The sequence below is a fragment of the Balaenoptera physalus genome, assembly GCF_965194825.1.
Source record: "Balaenoptera physalus genome assembly, chromosome: 6".
Lineage (NCBI taxonomy): Eukaryota > Metazoa > Chordata > Mammalia > Artiodactyla > Balaenopteridae > Balaenoptera > Balaenoptera physalus.
In genome coordinates this window covers 123878831-123899669 of record NC_138885.1, presented here as the reverse complement: position 1 = coordinate 123899669, position 20839 = coordinate 123878831, and positions in this window count along the sequence as shown.

The following is a 20839-nucleotide window of genomic DNA, read 5'->3' as shown; positions in this document are numbered from 1 at the left end:
CAAAATTGTGGAATAATCTAAAGTTTCAATAAAAGTAGATTGATTAAATAAATAAATAACTGGCCAACAACGAAGTGGAAATATATGTAGCCAACAAATATGAAATTTAAAAAGGATAATGTCTTAGAAAACTGTTTATATTAAATAAAAACATAAATTTTAAACACTCCATGACTTAGGTGGCTCAATTTTAAAGTACCTAAGTATCCGTATCTATGAATATACATATATATATACAACAACTGAAAAGATATACATCTTCCTGGGAAAGTAGAAAGCATGGGTGTCCCTGCTTTACTTTTTCTATTTTTTTTTTCTATTTTTGAATTTTTCTCCCATAAACATATTCTAGTTTATAATCAGAAAAAATAGCCAAGCTAAATATTATTTTCAAAACCTCTTAATAAAACTTTCTGCTAGTGATCACAACAACATGCCAGTAATAGCATTCACCATAAACCTTAGCAAAATTCATTTTTATAGAGAGGAGAATATTCTCTTCAATAGGAAAAGGAAAAAATATCGAAAAACATTCTCAGACTAAAGAATAGACTATGATAGCACCTAAAGTATTGGAGATGTGGAGTAGAGGAAGAGACTTCTTTTAGGTTTATAACACCAGTAAATTCAAAAAAGCTCACAGACTAAAGAATAAATGTTTAATCGTACCTGAAGAATGACAAAAATATTGCCTTATAAATTAAAAGCAAGTCTTTGAGTTTAAGCTTATACAAGTGTTTGACATTAATAAGGCATAATAAATCATTATTCACAGGTAAGCATATTTAATTTTTGTGTGTATTTATTGAGAAAATTAGTATTTGCTCATATGACCAATTGCTAGTCTTTCTCCTTTTGAGAAAAAAATAACAACAACAACAGAAAAACACACTGCTAACTGATAATAAAACTTACTTAAAAAGTTATTTTCATTTTCTTTTCATCATGGGTTATTTTCCTTACTCTGAGCAAACTAAAGCAACTGTTTGGATATTGTTTACCTTTCTTTCACATGATTGACAAAAGCATGATTTTCCATTTTCAAAGTAATAAAACAGGATCAATAAAGTAAACCTTCTCACAACCCAGTAATCTCTCTAAGTCGTGAAGAGCTTTTTTACCTGTCTGGATCCAATTTAATTCCAACAATTAGCCAAAGTGCATTTTGCAGAATCTCAAAAATAAAGGTATGGTTAAAAAGAAGTGGAGGCAAGAATATACAGTGGAGAAAAGACAGCCTCTTCAATAAGTGGTGCTGGGAAAACTGGACAGCTACATGTAAAAGAATGAAATTAGAAAACTCCCTAACACCATACACAAAAATAAACTCAAAATGGATTAAAGACCTAAATGTAAGGCCAGACACTATCAAACTCTTAGAGGAAAACAAAGGCAGAACACTCTATGACATAAATCACAGCAAGATCCTTTTTGAACCACCTCCTAGAGAAATGGAAATAAAAACAAAAATAAACAAATGTTACCTAATGAAACTTAAAAGCTTTTGCACAGCAAAGGAAAACATAAACAAGACGAAAAGACAACCCTCAGAATGGGAGAAAATATTTGTAAACCAAGCAACTGACAAAGGATTAATCTCCAAAATTTACAAGCAGCTCATGCAGCTCAATATCAAAAAACAAACAACCCAATCCAAAAATGGGCAGAAGACCTAAATAGACATTTCTCCAAAGAAGACATACAGATTGCCAACAAACACATGAAAGAATGCTCAACATCATTAATCATTAGAGAAATGCAAATCAAAACTATAATGAGATATCTCACACCGGTCAGAATGGCCATCATCAAAAAATCTACAAACAATAAATGCTGGAGAGGGTGTGGAGAAAAGGAAACCGTCTTGCACCGTTGGTGGGAATGTAAGTTGGTACAGCCACTATGGAGAACAGTATGGAGGTTCCTTAAAGAACTAAAAATAGAACTACCATATGACCTAGCAATCCCACTACTGGGCATATACCCTGAGAAAACCATAATTCAAAAAGAGTCATGTACCACAATGTTCATTGCAGCCCTATTTACAATAGCCAGGACATGGAAGCAACCTAAGTGTCCATCGACAGATGAATGGATAAAGAAGATGTGGCACATATATACAATGGAATATTACTCAGCCATAAAAAGAAACGAAATTGAGTTATTTGTAGTGAGGTGGATGGACCTAGAGTCTGTCATACAGAGTGAAGTCGGTCAGAAAGAGAAAAACAAATACCGTATGCTAACACATATATACGGAATTAAAAAAAAAAAAAGGTTCTGAAAAACCTGGGGGCAGAACAGGAATAAAGGCACAGATGTAGAGAATGCACTTAAGGACACGGGGAGGGGGAAGGATAAGCTGGAAAGAAGTGAGAGTGACATTGACATATATTCACTGCCAAATGTGGATAGGGAGGGTGGGAGAGAGACACAAGAGGGAGGGGATATATATATACCCTGATTTCACATTTGCTTGTGGTTTGTCAACTCTTCAAAATAGGAGCAGAAGATGGAAGGAGTGGACAGAGGAATTTTATATGCTCTGGAGTTCCGGGATTTCAGAGGAATATTGAAGGACTTTTCACACTTTTCTTTGGAAAATAAGCAAGTTCCTACTTCACTGAAAATAAATAAAGAAGTAAAGACAATTAAATGGATGGTATTTGAAAACTGGGAGTCTCCTAGGCTATTATTTAAATGTAATAGAACATTATTGCCAAATCTTTATCAGTGAGGTATTTATATCAATCCTTTTAATAAAACAAAGACAAAAATGTGTAGATATATTTATAAAGTGTATATGCAAATTTATATATATATATATTTACACACACACACACACGCACATCATTTTACTAAGCCTGATCATAGTTTGCAAAGAGTAAACTTCAGATGTTCAGTGTTCTCAGTTATCCTCCCATAGTGTTATATCAGGATGGTTTCAGATATCTGTTATTATATAGTAAAGCACACCCAGAATTCAGCAACACAACATTATAGCTGTGTTATTTGGTGATGATCATGTGGATCAGACATTTGGGCAGGGCTCTGCAGGGAAGCTTGCGTGTGTTACACAATCTCTGGCCTCCCCCGGTATGCCTATGATGGTTGAGAGCTGGCGGGCACAGCTGCACCTCTCTTTTCTTGTGGTACTGGCTGGGGTGACTTAACTGGTGCTGGAGGACCCACGACAGTTCCCCTCACAGATGCACAGGTGCTTGAGTGTTGACTGTCACATGAGATAACTCAGTTCTCTTCCACACGCTCTCTCCTTTTGTGGACAGTCATCATTCAATAATCTAGCCTAAAGTTTGTACATGATGACTGGCTTCTAAAAGGACAAAATGGAAGTTTGCACAAGGTCTCTTAAGGCCTAGATCTGGAACTGGTAATATATCATATGCATCATAATCTATTGGCCAAATGAGTCACAAGATCAGCCAAGTTTGAGGGATGCAAGGCATTGTTGGTGGTCGTCTTTGTAAACTACCCACCCCCAAGATCTTACTAGCATGACATTTTTCTCCCAAGGAGCTAAAATTTATCTGTCATATCAGGGTTGATAATTCTAAGGAAAATACAAAATGATTCAAGAAATTTTCTAGTAGCATAAAACCTCAATGAATTTGGGGAATGATGTTTTCTATTCAGTTGACCTTTCTTGTTAACTGAAAGCTAACTGAATTTATTTCTGTTATCTGTTGTTCAGGTTGTGCTTTATTAGCTTCTCAGTCCTCTTCCATTCACCAGTATTCATATACTCATGCAACGAAAGCTTATTGAGCATCTTTTCAGTGCTAAGTAGGAACTGTTCCAAATGTTGGAAATGCAACAGTAAAAAAACAGACAGACATTCTACCCTCAAGGGTCTTATATTCTGGAGGAGAAGTAAAATAATAAACCAGTAATTAGATATATATATGATATGTCAAGTAGCAATAAGTACCATGAAGAAAGATATACGGGGTAAGGGGATAGGAGAAGACTAGCAGTATATTTTTAGGAAGAATGATTAAGGAAAAACTCTCCTGAAAAGCTGCATCTGAGCAGAAACCATAAAAGAAGTGAGAGAATGATCCCTGTGTGTTTCTTGGGAGATTGGAATAATTTGGGACAGATGAAATAGCAGGTATAACGGTCTTAAGGCAGGAGCTAGTGTGGCTGGAGCAGTGTATGAAGGGAGAGGGATGGGACCAAAGAGGTAACAGAGGGCCAGACCATGCAGGCCTTGCAGGACAGGGCAAAGACAGGATTTTACTCTGAGTGAAGTAGGGAGCCACTGCAGGTCTTGAGAAGAGGTGTAAAATGATCTGACTTACATTTTAAAAGGATCGTGTTGGCTGCTGTGTGGAGAATAGCAGGTCAAGGGGGGAGTGGGGGATCTGTTGGGAGGATACTGCAGTAGTACAAGTGAGACATGATATGGACTGGGTGTGGGGATTTACTATTACAGATAGTAGGACATGGTTAGATTCCAAGTCTATTTTGAAGGTAGATCCAATGGGATAGGCTAATGGATTGAATGTGGAGTGAATGAAAAAGAGAGAAAGCAAGCATGTCTCCAGAGTTGTCAGTCTGAGAAACGGAGCAGGTGATGTGCAATTTACTGAGATGGGCACCATCTTTAATTTCACTTTTTTTGAAAAGTACCTCCCTAAAATGTACTACACTTCATTACTACTTTATTAACTATGAGTACAGAGAAAATGTCAATCTCTGCTGTTTACCTGATCCTACAAGAGGCTCAGGACCATTATTTTAAATATGTATCACCAATGTTTACAGAATGTGATGCCTTGTGAGTTATTCTTGAGTCTGTAATGACAACATAGCAGACCTCAAGAGTGGCTTTAAAGAGAATTCTAAAAACTAATAAGCTTTTGCAAGCTTGTTTGGAGGTCATTATTTTTTCCCCTTGAAATAGAGAACAGAGAAAAAAAATTAATGTGTAGTTCTGTTGAGTTATAATTTGTTTTTTTATTTAATGATACTTAGCTTATCACTGACCAATTCATTAGTGTGTAAAATAAATCTTGATATATGACCAGGATAAAACAAAGGGGACTCTAATCTAGCAGTCACTAGGGTAACACTGTTCTGAAAATTAACATTGCTTCTTTAGCGTCAGTGATTTCAACCACCTTGTTTTTTGTTTTGTGGATTTGCATTCCTTCACCAAATTTAATATGATAAGATGCTATTAAAATAACAGGAGACAAAAATTATTAGCAGGAGAAAAGACCAGGAAAGTAGCACTAAAAGCACCTGATCACTTTGGTCTCATTCATAAGGCTACAGCATATTACCTGTGGTCCTTGAGAAAGAACTGAGGGAGGAAAATTGGCAAGAGTTCCTATAAGGCTCTCATGGAGGTAATAACATATTATCCCTTTCTTCCAGTATTCCTCAGCTGCTGAGAAATACCCTGGTAAACCTTGGCGAAGGCTCGGCACTGTCATTTTCACAGTGGGAACAGCACTGCTTGCTTTCTTGGATATCAGCAGTGGTCACTCCCCCAAGGAGATGCTGGTTACTTCACAGGTCTGCTTTTAAGCCCTGTACTCTCTCATTGTAGAAAGTTCTCCCATTATAATTTTTACCATCTGCTTCTAATATTCAGGCTGAGACTGTCTCAGTGGGGAGCCTGGCACAATATTTGAACAGATCAGCCAAACTGCCCCCATATGCCTTGCTGACCCCCACATGCCTTGCTTCCATCCTCAAAATAAAATCTATTCTCCCAACTCAGCCCTCAGTGAAAGAAGTACCAAGGACATAAGGATAACTATGAAATTTGATTAGTTTAACAGAAATACATTTTCTGTTAAGTCAGACATGTATATTTTTATTGATAGCATTAATTCAAACAAAATGGAGAGCCAGTCAATTCATTTAGAAGAAAGGGAGGATTTAAACTCAGATTTCCAAACATGTTTATTTTATTTTGAGACCTACCAATGCACAAAAACATGGATTGGTACAATTTCTATTTTACTAAAACAGCTTTAAGATCCATACTTTGCAATATTATATAATCATTTATACAACAAATGCTTTGTACAGAGAGATGTACCTGACATTATGTGGGTAGATTTATGCAGTCTAGTGAGGGAGTGTATCAATTTTCTATTGCTGCTATAACAACTTACCGTAAATATAGTGGCTCAAAACAATTTGAATGTATTATTCTACAACTCTGGAAATCAGAACACAGGTTTTGCTGGGCTAAAATAAAAGTGTCATCAGGAGGACTATGCTGCTTTCTGGATGCTCTAGAAAAAAATCTGTTCTCTTGTCTTTTCCAGCTCCTAGGGGCTGCCTACACTCCTTGGCTCTGAGCCCTCTTCCTTTATCTTCAAAGTCAGCAATATTGCATATCCCTCTTCCTTAGTTATATATCCCTTTGACCTCAGCTAGAAAAGGTTTTCCACTTTTAAGGATTTATGTGATTAGGTTGAACTCACTTGAATAATCCAAGGTACTCTCCCCATTTCAAGGTCCTTAACCTTAATCACATCTACAAACTCCCTTTTGCCATATAAGATACCTTATTCTCAGGTTCCCATAATTTGGGTGTAGACGTCTCTAGAGGGTAACTATTCTGCTTTCCACAGAGAAACATGATAGAATGAGACCAGAGGTTAATCTTCATATGAAGTAGTGTTAAGTCCTCAAGTTTCTTTAAAATTATTAACATTTAATGGGATGAAACAGAAAATGCATAAACATTTTCTTGCCACAATTTGGTTAGAATTTTGAAATCTGACATCCATAGTTTGCCACTTAGTATTTCATCTGGGAAGATTTTTTAAAATGGAATGAGTTTGTTTTATTCACACTCATTTCAATGCACCCAAGAAATCAGTTTGCTCAAGCACTTAATTTTCCCATGAACCCATCTGGAATGGTTTGAATTGTGTCCTCAAAAAAATCACATGTTAAAGTCCTAACCCTCAGTGCCTCAAAATGTGACTTTGAAATAAGGTCATTGCAGATATAATTAGCTAAACTAAAATTAGTTCATACTGGAGTAGGGTGAGCCCTTATTCCGATATGATAGGTGTGCTTATAAACAGGTGACATGTGGACAGGCACACGGGGAGAATGCCATGTGGACATGAAGACAGAGATCAGAGATGCATCTACAAGTCAAGAAATGCCAACGATTGCCAGCAAACAACCAGATGCTGGAGGGAGACATGCAACAGACTCTCTCTCACGGTCTTCAGAAAGAACCAACCCACTGACACCTTGATCTCAAAATTTCAGCCTCTAGATCGGTGAAACAACAAATTTCTGTTGCTCAAGACACCCATTTTGTGGTACTTTGCTATGGCAGCCCTAGCAAATTAATATACTATCCAACTCAGAGAAACCACTCAGGAGGCACATGCCCTGCCAATCTTCCTTGGACTGTTCTAGGATTGACCAAATCACCTCTCCCAGAAAGGGATATGAGCAAATGTGTCCAAGGTAAAGTCAGTTATCTTGTGTGTGTGTGTGTGTATACATGTATATGTGTGTGTAGTATATTCATGTATTTATGTATATACATACATATACATGTGTATCTATGCATGCATATGCATGCAAATATTTTCAATATTCTAAACATTGAATTTTCAAATATTTAAACTTGTACTTGACTAGAAGTTAAACAATACATGGCACAGACCAAGGGACTTGCTAAAGTCAACAAACCCCAAAATTGAGTTGGTGTCTTACACTGTCTGAAAGGTAATCAAGTTAGGGAAATATATACATATGCATATTCATTTGAGACAGTATCAATTAATACTTCTACCAAAGAAATGTGATGTGAAACATTTTTCTCCTTACCAATGGCAGGAGTAAAAAATTAATCCCAATTTCTTGCCAAGAAAACCAATTTGTTTTTCAAGAACTTTGGAGTTAATATGTTTCCCGGACATAGAGTCCTCTTGATTTTATATATATATATATATATTATATATCTTTTATATATATATATTAAAGAGAATTGTTTCATAAGGTCTTACACAGGAAAAATAAAATGCAGGAGGGAGGGATAATGAGTCCAGCAAGCAATGCTCAGATTTCTGACCAGAGAAACTGTGAGATAATATTTTTCTCAAAAAAATGACTATGTTTATGGTAATTGGTTACACAGCAATAGATAATTAACACAGGCAGTCAGTCTTTTGAGAGGGATGGCTACGTGTGTTTTTTTCTCACCTTTTATCTGCAGTACATAGCCTAGTATTTGGCACACTAAATATTGGTGGAAAGGAAGCAAGGGAGAGCATATGATGTCCTGGGATCAAGGAAAGTTACAATCTAGCTGAGACAATGCTACTAAAATATATGAAGCAATTTGGAAATAATTCTATGCTGATTTCTGACCTTGGGTGTTTGAAGATGCTACACCTGAAAGGAGTGGGGGAAATGTGGATGGGTGAAAGGGAGGTGGGGAACCTTCTGAAGCTAAGGGGTGAGGAGCAATGAATGGGTCATGCCCAAGACAAGTAACCTGGCCCAAGAGAAGGACATGGTTGGGTTAGGAGTTAATGAGAAACAGCCACCTTGAAGAATCCAAAGGTGGTGGCTGTGAGTGCCTGGTGGGGCTGAACACGTCTGTTATTTGGGGGAAGAGAGACTTAGGTGGGCAGGGCCCAGGCTGATATGCATGCAGTCCCTGTGGGTGGGATAGTGAAGGAAATTTCTGCAGGAACAAGCTGCCCATCACTGGGCCATATAGCACTGATGGACACGTTCTGATTGCCATCTGTTCACACAACAGCCAGAGTCATCCTTTGAGACAGTGAGTCAGAGAATGTCACACTCCTTAGGGCATATCACCCTTCTCTTTCAGAACCCTTGCTGACTCCATATTTCATTAAAGTGAGAGTCGAGAGCATAAATCATCTATGAGATTCTCTCATGTCTGCCCCCTCCTCACCTGCCACCATCCCTCTCACTTTGTTCCTGGCACACTAGTCTCTTTTCTCTTCCTAAAACATTCCAGATACAGCCCACCTTAGGGAATGCTAAGTGCCTGGAATGTTCGTGTCCCAGAAAACTGCTTGCCTAACATTGTCACCTGTGTAAAATATTAGCTGTATGTCATCCTCTCAAAAAGGCTTATCGGGACCACCCTATTTTAATACTGCAAACTACCCAATACCCTGCAGTCCCTATTGTTCATGCCCTTTCTCTATGTTAAAGTTATTGATCATATTTATTGGCTGGATAGTCTACATTAAGGCGGGGCATTTTTGTTTTTTGCTTTATTCTCAGATATAAAAACTTCCTAGAAAATAGCCTGATAGGGAATGAATGCTCAATAAACATTCATGAAATTGGACTAAATTGAATTTCATGGTGAGTTTAAGAAAGGCCACTGTGTCCGAAAGGATGGAGCCATGGAGAAGGCTCTAGGCCACCTAAGTGCAGAGCTAATTTGTCCTAGCTGACCTCTGCAAGGCCCCGTTCCTGGTGAGAGGTGCCAGGAGGCTATAACATTGGACTATAAGACAGAAGGAGAGAGTTTGAAAATCCCTAGGCTCCCTCCTGAGCAGGCACATTCCACAGTCCAAACAATGGGTCTCCTGTGCTGAGTCTGTCCCATCCCCTTCACAGAGTGCTGGCTGGACATGAAGGGAGATCTCAGCTGGTGGATGAATGCCCTTTCCAGGGCTTTCCTTTTAGAGTAGTGCAGACTCCTGAAGACCCTCAGAGTCTACCCAGAAGAGGCCCCTCACAAGACATAGCAAGCATTAGGCTAACTTCATTCTTTTCCCTTTTATCTCCTCACCTCCCTTTAACTCCCCTTGTCATAAGCTTAAAGTGGCAAAGAAAAGAATGAGCATTGTTGAGGCTCTCTGGGGGCACCAAGACATCTGGGGAGAGGAGAACAATTTATTATTCCATCTTTTTTTTCCAACATAAGCTCTATTATGATTTACACTCATATTTATATCAAACTTGGGACATTTTTTAAAATTTCACTTTTATTTCTCTCATACACAGCCCCAGCCTCTCATGAGGCTACAACTAAGATGTCAGTCAGCACTGAGGTCTCATCTTAAGACTCAACTGGGGAAGGATTCACTTCTGAGCTTATTGAAGTGGTTGTTGGTAGGATGAAGTTTCCTATACATTTTTGGACTGAGGGTTTCAGTTCCTTGCTGGCTGTCAGGTGGAGGCCAAGCTCAGCTGTGTGGGGTCTGTCCATAGGGTAGCTCATATCATGGCAAATTACTTCATCAAGGCCAGTGAAGGAGAGAGTTTGCTAACAAGACAGAAATTACAATGGTATGTAATGTAATCATGGAAATGACATCTTGTCACCTTTGCCATATTCTATGGATTACAGGCAAGTCACATATCCAGCTCTCCCCATCCAGGGAAAAGGGCTGTACAAGACCATGAATACCAGGAGGCAGGGGTCCATCATAGAATCTATCTACCATAGAGTCTAGAGTGAGATAGAGACCGACACTACTCAACAAGACACTCAAATAAGGTGAAACGGCAGATGTGACAAGGCCGATGAAGGAGAAGTCCATGGTGCTTTGGTGTTTTCTTGCAGGGGGGTGTGAATCAATTAGGAAAGAAGCTTTTTCTGCAAATAAAATAATTAACTAGGAACTGAAGCTGGAGTAGGAGTTAAGTAGTTATTTTTTAAATTGTGTCTTCTCTTTCCTCCCTTTCTGTCTTCCTCTGAGTCACTCACTTACATCATACAGTTATTCAGAGAACAAAGGGTATGGGGAACATTGTATTTTACATCAGATGAGATCCTTTTAGAAATGTGCAGAGTATATATCATCTCCTTAATGGTAATCAACTGTCCTTTCAGAAGGAAAGGGAACTAAAAAGCGATCATTTCTAACATTCTCATTTGTGGAAACATCACCTTGATGATAACAAAGCAAAAAAAGAGAAGTCTTTAAATAGACCATATTGATTTAAAAATCTATGAAAGCAAAAAACCAAAAAACAAAAAACAAAACTTTTATAACGTTTTTTACAGTTAGAGTAAAAAATTAACTAAATACTGAGATGAGGGACCTATTCAAACTGAGCAGTCCTGGTCGTTGAACTCAAGCACTTTGCCTTATCTCCTCCTGTTTCCTCCTTACACACTGGCCCCAAACAAGTAATTAAGCAACATCTAATTAAATTCATCTCATGCTGAAAAGAGAAATTCAGGATACATGAATTGGTATAAATACATATAAAATTATAAAATATTTCTTAGTAAATGGAGCCTATAAAACATAATTTAACTGTTTTTTTGAAGCTATAAGGATATAATCAGGAAAAACACTTATTATTCATTTATACCATTTATTATTCTCTTAAAACATTTATTATGCTTTTTATAAGGGGAGCAGTTCCCCAATTTGCTGGTGCTTATTATGGGTTCTTTCATGAGATCAGCTATCTTCTCTCTCTATGTTGTTTCTACAAACCTTCCTCCCATTTTCCATTGTCCTCTCTCTAATTTTCAATTCATTGCAACCTAAGAAGATCAGAAGTTCCCTAAGGAGAAACTAGACATCTCAGTTTATGCAGTTAGTAGCTAATATCATACAAATTCTAAGTCAATACTATGGATATAAAGAGGATTTTATACCTCCCTAGAAGAAAAGTTTATGGACTGTGATATAGGTCTGGACACTTCTCTGAACAGTTTTCATTTATTTTTGTATTTAAAACAGAAAAGCTGAAACTCGCAAAGACTAACCGCCAAAAGAACAGGTCATGGAACTCTGTGTAAAACTGAGGGACTAGACATTCCTGTTCTCTGAAGCAAACTGCATGGATTTTACGATTGTCATTTTCCCCCCTCTTCTGTAGGCTTTAATACTTCAAAATATATGTATGATCCAGAAGGCAGGAAGTCTGACAACTGGATCTGGAACAATATAGTAACTTGAAGTTTTGATTCCCATTAGAGATGATCAAAGGTTCACAAGATAATTTCATTCTAATTATTCCTAACTTTGATGGAACTAAAAAGTAAATGTAATAACTTACCATTATTTTATAAGCAAAATAATGATGAGTCCTTCCCTCTTTTTCTTGATGAGTCTGGCTAAAGGTTTATCAATTTTGTTTATCTTCTCAGAGAACAAGCTTTTAGATTCATTGATTTTTGCTATTTTCTTTGTTTCTATTTCATTTATTTCTGCTCTGATCTTTATGATTTCTTTCCTTCTACTAACCTTGGGTTTTGTTTGTTCTTCTTTCTCTAGTTCTTTTAGGTGTAGGGTTAGATTGTTTATTTGAGGTTTTTCTTGTTTCTTAAGGTAGGATCGTATTGCTATAAACTTCCCTCTTAGAACTATTTTTTCTGCATCTCATAGGATTTGAATTGTCATGTTTTCATTGTCATTCGTCTCTAGGTATGACTTCCTCAGTGATCTCTTGGTTATTTAGTAAAGTATTGTTTAGCCTCCATGTGTTTGTGTTTTTTACGTTTTTTCCCTGTAATTGATATCTAATCTCATAGCGTGGAGGTCAGAAAATATGCTTGATATGATTTCAATTTTCATAAATTTACCAAGGCTTGATTTGTGACCCAAGATGTGATCTATCCTGGAGAATGTTCCATGTGCACTTGAGAAGAAAGTGTAATCTGCTGTTTTCAGATGGAATGTCCTATAAATAGCAATTATATCAATCTGGTCTATTGTGTCATTTAAAGCTTGTGTTTCCATATTAATTTTCTCTCTGGATTATCTGTTCATTGGTGTAAGTGAGGTGTTAAAGCTCCCAACTATTACTGTGTTACTGTCAATTTCCCCTTTTATAGCTCTTAGAATTTACCTTATGTATTGAGGTGCTCCTATGTTGGGTGCATATATATTTATAATTGATATATCTTCTCCTTGGATTGATCCCTTGATAATTATGTAGTGTCTTTCCTTGTCTCTTGTAAGATTCTTTAAAGTCTATTTTATCTGAGATGAGTATTGCTACTCCAGCTTTCTTTTGATTTCCATTTGCATGGAATATCTTTTTCCATCCCCTCACTTTCAGTCTGTATGTGTCCCTAGGTCTGAAGTGGGTCTCTTGTAGACAGCATATATACGGGTCTTGTTTTTGTATCCATTCAGCCACTCTACGTCTTTCGGTTGGAGCATTTAAGCCGTTTACATTTAAGGTAATTTTCAATATGTATGTTCCTATTACCATTTTCTTAATTGTTTTGCATTTGTTTTTATAGGTCCTTTTCTTCTCTTGTGTTTCCCACTTAAAGAAGTTCCTTTAGTGTTTGTTGTAGAGCTGGTTTGGTGGTGCTGAATTCTCTTAGCTTTTGCTTGTCTGTAAAGCTTTTGATTTCTCCACTGAATCTGAATGAGATCCTTGCTGGGTAGAGTAATCTTGATTGTAGGTTTTTCCCTTTCATCACTTTAAATATATCATGCCACTCCCTTCTGGCTTGTAAAGTTTCTGCTGAGAAATCAACTGTTAACCTATGGGAGTTCCCTTGTATGTTTTTTGTCATTTTTCCCTTGTTGCTTTTAATAATTTTTCTTTGCCTTTAATTTTTGGCAATTTGATTACTATGTGTCTTGGTGTGTTTCTCCTTGGGTTTATCCTGCTTGGGACTCTCGGCACTTCCTGGACTTGGGTGGCTATTTCCTTTCCAATGTTAGTGAAGCTTTCGACTATAATCTCTTCAAATATTTTCTTGGGTCCTTTCTCTCTCTCTTCGCCTTCTGGGACCTCTATGATGTGCATGTTGGTGTATTTAATGTTGTCCCAGAGGTCTCTTAGGCTATCTTCACTTCTTTTCATTCTTTTTTCTTTATTCTTTTCCGTGTCAGTGAATTCCACCATTCTGTCTTCGAGGTCACTTATCCATTCTTCTGCCTCAGTTATTCTGCTATTGATTCCTTCTAGTGTGTTTTTCATTTCAGTTATTGTATTGTTCATCTCTGTTTGTTTGTTCTTTCATTCTTCTAGGTGTTTGTTCTTTAATTCTTCTAGGTCTTTGTTAAACATTTCTTGCATCTTTTCGATCTTTGCCTCCATTCTCTTTCTGAGGTCCTTGATCATCTTGACTATCATTATTCTCAATTCTTTTTCTGGAAGGTTGCCTATCTCCACTTCATTTAATTGTCTTTCTGGGGTTTTATCTTGTTCCTTCACCTGGTACATAGTCCTCTGCCTTTTCATTTTGTCTATCTTTCTGTGAATGTGCTTTTTGTTCCACAGGCTGCAGGATTGTAGTTCTTCTTGCTTCTGCTGTCTGTCCTCTGGTGGATGAGGCTATGTAGCAGGCTTGTGCAAGCTTCCTGATGGGAGGGGCAGGTGGTGGTAGAGCTGGGTGTTGCTCTGGTAGGCAGAGCTCAGTAAAACTTTATTCCACTTGTCTGTTGATGGGTTGGGCTGAGTTCCCTTCCTGTTGGTTGTTTGGTCTGAGGTGAGTCAGCACTGGAGGCTACAGTCTCTTTTGTGGGGTTAATGGCAGACTCTGGGAGGGTTCATGCTAAAAAGTACTTCCCAGAACTTCTGCTGCCAGTGTCCTTGTCCCTGTGGTGAGCCACAGCTGCACACTGCCTCTGCAGGAGACCCTCAAACACTAGCAGGTAGGTCTGGTTCAGTCTCCTATGGGTCACTGCTCCTTCCCCTGGGTCCTGGTACACACACTACTTTGTGTGTGCCCTCCAAGAATGGAGTCTCTGTTTCCCCCAGTGCTGTCAAAGTCTTGCAGTCAAATCTTGCTGGCCTTAAAAATCTGATTCTCTGGGGATTCCTCCTCCCATTGCAGGACCCCCAGGTTGGGAAGCCTGACGTGTGTCTCAGAACCTTCATTCCAGTGGGTGGACTTCTGTGGTATAACTGTTTTCCAGTTTGTAAGTCGCCCACCCACTGGTTATTGGATTTGATGTTATCGTGATTGTGCCCCCTCTTACCATCTCATTGCAGCTTCTCCTTTGTCTTTGGATGTGGGGTATCTTTTTTGGTGAGTTCCAGTGTCTTCCTGTTGATGATTGTTCAGCAGTTAGTAGTGATTCTGGTGCTCTTGCAAGAGGGAGTGCAGGAGAGATAAATTTTAAAGACAAGCAAAAGCTAAAAGATTTCACCACTAACCTGGTTTTTACAAGAAATGTTAAAGGGACTTCTCTCAGTAGAAAAGAAAAACCACAACTAGAATCATAAAAATTATGAAAAGAAAAACTCACTGGTAAAGGCAAACATGAAGTAAAGGTCAACCACTTAAAAAGCTAGTAAGAATGTTAAAAGACAAAAGTTGTAAAATTGTCTATCCAAGATAAGTAAATGAAAAATAGACAAAACAAAAACGTATAAAATATGATGTCAGAAACATTAACCTTGAGCGGGGGAAGTGGAAATGTAAGGGTGTTAGAATGAGTTTCCACTTAAGGGATCAGCAACTAAAAATAATTATGTGTAGATAGATGATTGATAGAGATAGAGAGAGAGAGAGAGAGATAAATAGATAGATAGATATAAACCTTATGGTAACCACAAACCAAAATCTATAATAGATACACCCCACCAAAAAGAGAAAGGAATTCAAACATAACAGTAATTGTAGTCATCAAGTCACAAGGGAAGAGAACAAAAGAAGAAAGGAACAAAAAAAGTACAAAAACCCTGATACCAACATGAGACAAAGACATCACAAAAAGAAGAAAATTACAGACTAATATCACTGATGAACATAGATACAAAATCCTTAACAAAATATTAGCAAAGTGAATTTAATAATACATTAAGAGGATCGTACACCATGATCAAGGGGGATTTATCCAAGGGATGCAAGGATAGTTCAATATCCAGAAATCAATCAATGTGATACACCACATTAAGAAATTGAAGAAAGATGATCATATGATCATCTCGATAGTTGTAGAAAAAGCTTTTGACAAAATTCAACATTCATTTATGATAAAAGCTCTCAACAAAGTGTGTATAAAGGGAACATATCTCAACATAATAAAGGTCATATATGACAAACCCACAACCAACAACATACTCAATGGTGAAAAACTGAAAGCATTTCCTCTAAGATCAGAAACACGATGCCCATTCTCACCACTTTTATTCAACATAGTATTAGAAGCCCAAGCCTCAGCAATTAGATAAGAAAAAAAAATAAAAGGAATCCAAATTTGAAAGGAAAAGGTAAAACTGTCACTGTTTGCAGATAGCATGATACTACATAGAGAAAATCCTAAAAATGTTACCAAAAAAACTATTAGAACTAACAAATGAATTCAGTGAAGTTGCAGGATAAAAAAAATTAATACCACATTGTCTCCTAATAGGCTCTGTACATGGTACTTTAATTTATTCTCTACCTGCCTTTCTCTAGACTGCTGTGGACAATCACTAACTAACATTAATGAATAAGTTCCTTTTGCAGTTTATTACATAAAGTTGCCCATGTTAGAAGCAGTTGATAGTAAATCAATACCTACAGTTATCTTTTTTTTACGAGCTCATATTTAGTTATATAACAGACTGAAAGATGAAAACTAATTTTCTTTGTATAGAGTTAAAGATCATTAATTACTACAAAGCTGTAAAGGACCTAATTTGATTGAATTATAAAAGTTAGTTTTCCAAGAAGAATTTAGGAGTTTAAGGGGGGAAGAGATGGTAGTTGACCACAGAATCCATTAGAACAATAATAACTGGCATATATTGAGTATTTACTCTGTGTTCTATGCTTTACAAGCAGTATTTCATTTTACTCTTGCCACAATACTGTGAGATAGGAACCATTATCAAACCATATGATTTATTAGGAAAACTGAGGCTCAGACTATTAAATAGCAAGAGACATTATATCTGGAAGTGGCAAAGCTTAGATTTCAATGCCTGCAGCCCTTCTGAGGACCTTGGACTGTAATTACTACTGACATGAAGTCACCAAGTTGGCCAAAACAGACATAGCCTCTGAGTAAGAGAATCTTTTTTTCTTTGCTCTAGGTAGTTACTTTTTATTATATTTGAGTTCCATTATTTAAAAAGAAACTTACAAAACAAAACATCTTGCAGTTATAAACTCTTTAGTCAACTGGATTTCCACCATATTGCTTCTACACAGTGCTCTTCCTCACTCTCACTGCATCATTCTGCCCCCATCTGGCAGCAGCATACATACACAGCAGGGAAGAAAAAGATTTCTTAAAACTACATTTGGTGATAAACTTGTGAAATATCTGTCCTTTTGTTATTAGTTAGGACACTAAGGACTTGCCACAGTTTAAAATATCATATTTTGACATAAAACTTTTTAAGAAACTAACAAAGTCCATTAAAATAAATAAATGCAGCCTGTTTCACTTTAGTAAAAACAAGTTTATCAACTTAATTTGGACCACATCTAAAGAAAATATTATTAAGAAAATATGTAAAACTATGCAGCTGAATCACTGCAAAGATTATTCATAGTGTTATGTCCAATTCTAATCATTAATCATAAATTCTTTACATGGAATCAAGATTCAAATATGAAATTGAGCTGGCCATTTTGATGCTTATGTTGTACACACAGTAAAAAGGAAATGAAAGAAAAAACAAAAAACAAACTGTGGCAAAAATAAAAAATGCCCAGTTTGAAAAAATATTTTATTTTAAATGAATGCAGACTGGGAAAGAAATGCCTCAGCTCTCTTATAATTAATTATTTCTAAATTGCCAAATGAACAACCTCTAGTTAAATTAGTTCAAGCCAACTACTATTCATTTAGGGTTATCTCAGTTAATTGTCAAAAAATAAGTAGAAATATGGTAGTATTCTGTGGCCTATAAAATCCTTCCAAAATCATAGATGCCTTGTTGCTGGGGACATAATAATAATAAGGTGTTTTGGGTCTATACACATGAGAATTAGGGTCAGCAGCCTACAAAACAGGACAAAAGTGGGCTGGGGGTTGGAACCATGATGAAAGGAACCATGAAATTTTGTAGATATACTAGAAGATCAAATATGAGAATTTCTGAAAATGAAGTATAGAAACTGAATCAGACTTCAAGGTGAGTATAATAGAAATCTGCAAAGAATAATGTTAATAAAAAGTTAAGTCCCTCTCACACCTACCCACCATAAGCTGGTATTTAGAGTCTCTTCTAACAAATACCGCATGTTCTCTCTTACGTTTGGTCTCCTCTAACATATCTTCTTCTCTCTCATCTCCAGTGTTTTGTGCATATTGTCCATGTGCCTGAAACACTGCTGCTCTTAACTTTTACCTACTAAGTGTAGTTCATTCTACAGTTTAAGCTTAGCTATTTGCCCTCATAAACCTTCCTTTATCACCCAAGATGGAGCAAGACACTTCGGCTTTTCTAGCATCTGTACACACCTTATCAGAACATAAATAGACCACACGGAAATGTTTTGTTTACCTGAGAGAATCTTCTGCTAGGCTAAGGGTTCCCTGAACGCAGGGCATGCAATGTGTTCACGAATAGTCAGAGCACTCATCATGGCATCTCATATAAAATAGTACATAATCATGCTTGATATTTACTGAGCACTGACTATGTGTCAAGCACTGTTCAGTGCACTTAATAAACCTTAAGAGAATTAATCTTCACAAAATTATTGTGAAGTTATTACCTCCAAAGACACAGAGGACTTTGGCAATGGCTCAAGAACCCACACAAGTGGTAAAGTGGCAGATTTGGAGTTCAGAGCTCACAGTCTTCATCACCGCAGGGTGCCTCCTGTTCCACTATGACTGTGCTTTCATTCACATCATCATCATCATCTATGAAGGACGATTGTTGAGATCTCTCTTCATAAAAGAGAAAAATACCCAAGATAATAGTTATAATTAAGGATATTGGAGAATTTTTTAGAATGAAGTATGATGTAACTTCAAGAACATGCCTGGGGTAATCCAAAGCCAGACATTTGCTCTTTTAGTTGCCAAATGAGACTTTATTTGGATGGGAGTGAAAGTTAGAAAAAGTGATTGTAGAATCATAGTTCCAAATCCAAAAAGGGATGGGGATCAAATTTGGCATCAATTCACCTATGAGATTCTGGTATCTCCTCTGCAATACTCCATCAGAGTATATCCAGGGCCAGGGCAATTGCCATCCAGGCTTTTTCTTTAGTTTAATTGTTAGAGAAGTCTTGCTAGAAATGTCTTGCCTTTGTTCAATTGAAATCTGTCTTTTTGTTGGTCTTATATATTTCCTCTAGAGGTGAAAAGAGCAAACCATGACTTTCCATACAACTGCTCTTCCAGTGTCTGAATGTAGCTGTAATGGCCATTCTATATCTTCTCTCTAAGCTAAACATCCTTAATTTCTTCAACTACTCCTCATGTGATTTGGTTGCCAGGCCCCTCATCACTCTTACTGTTTTACTCTTAACATAGTTATTAAGAGCTGAGTTAACATGAAAGGTAATTGACTAAGGAGAAGTCAGGTCCCAGTAATGCACCTAATATTTCCTGATCTCTAGTTTCGCTTTCACTAAAGTAAGAGGGACTAAGGACTGCTAGGATGAAGTGGAAATGAAAGGAAAATACACATCTTTTCTATGTATGTTCACAGTGAAATTACCCAGGACTTTCTGTATTTGAGGATTGCCTTGAGCTCAGTGATAGCAAGCCCACTTTGCACAGCCACTAACAAGAATTTAGGAAAAATTAAAAGTGTACTCATTGACATGAAAAAATGTTCATGATACAACATTAAAAAGGGAGGCAAAATTATAGATAATGAATAATAATTATATATGTGTATGTTTCAGTATAGAAAAATATTTAAAACAAATCTTATGGAAAGAGATGATGACCTATTTCTCATAATTTTTGCATTTTTTCTAAGTTCTCTAGAGTGACAATGTATGTTGCTCCTACTATCAGCTTGGGAAAAAAAAAATTTAAGTACTTAAATTAAATGTCATTGCCTAAATTATAAAATAATATTAATAAAGTTGGCTTAAAGCAGAGAAATTAAAAGGGTGTGCATATATGTGTGTGCATGTGTGTGAGAGAGAGAGAAACAGACAGACAAACAGAGACGATAATTTAAACAGGCAAGGTCCTTTACTAGAGAAGTGAAGAATTTTAAAACAGTAGAAACAGTCTATATACACAAGACTTTTAAAACTTAGTTGGGCAACTGCCATCTTGGATGCAGTGTCCTTCACCCCACTTCTGCACACACCCGCCTGAGCTGAGGTGCTGGTGGCAATTCCTCACTAGGAGCTCTGGTCAGAAGAGCTGGGTGAGAGGCCTCTGCATGTAGCCCCCTGTGAGCAAGTGAAATCCGACTAAGCACAACGGAGAAACAAAAGGCATCTCAGAGCTGTGACTATTTTGAAGGCTACTGTTTTTCTCTGTGGAACACTGCCTTTGGGGCAAAACAAGGAAGAAGCGGGTGACTTTAATGGGCAGTGCAGAAGGACAGCCACTGCAGGCCAGCTTCTGCAAATCTGAAGGCACTCCAGCTGTGTGGCTGACAGGGTCTTGGTGCTCCAGCCAGGTGTCAGGCCTGAGCCTCTGAGGTGGGAGAGCCGAGTTCAGGACATTGGACCAACAGAGACCGCCTGGCATCACGTAATATCAATTGGCGAGAGCTCTCCCAGAGACCTCCGACTCAATGCTAAAACAGACCTCCACTCAATGACCAGCAAGCTCCACAGCTGGACACCCCATGCCAAACAACTAGCAAGACAGGAACACAAAACCCACCCATTAACAGAGAGGCTGCCTAAAATCATAATAAGTTCACAGACACACCAAAACATACCACCGGAGGCAGTCCTGCCCACCAGAAAGACAAGATCCAGCTTCATCCACCAAAACACAAGCACCAGGCCCCTCCACCAGGAAGCCTACAC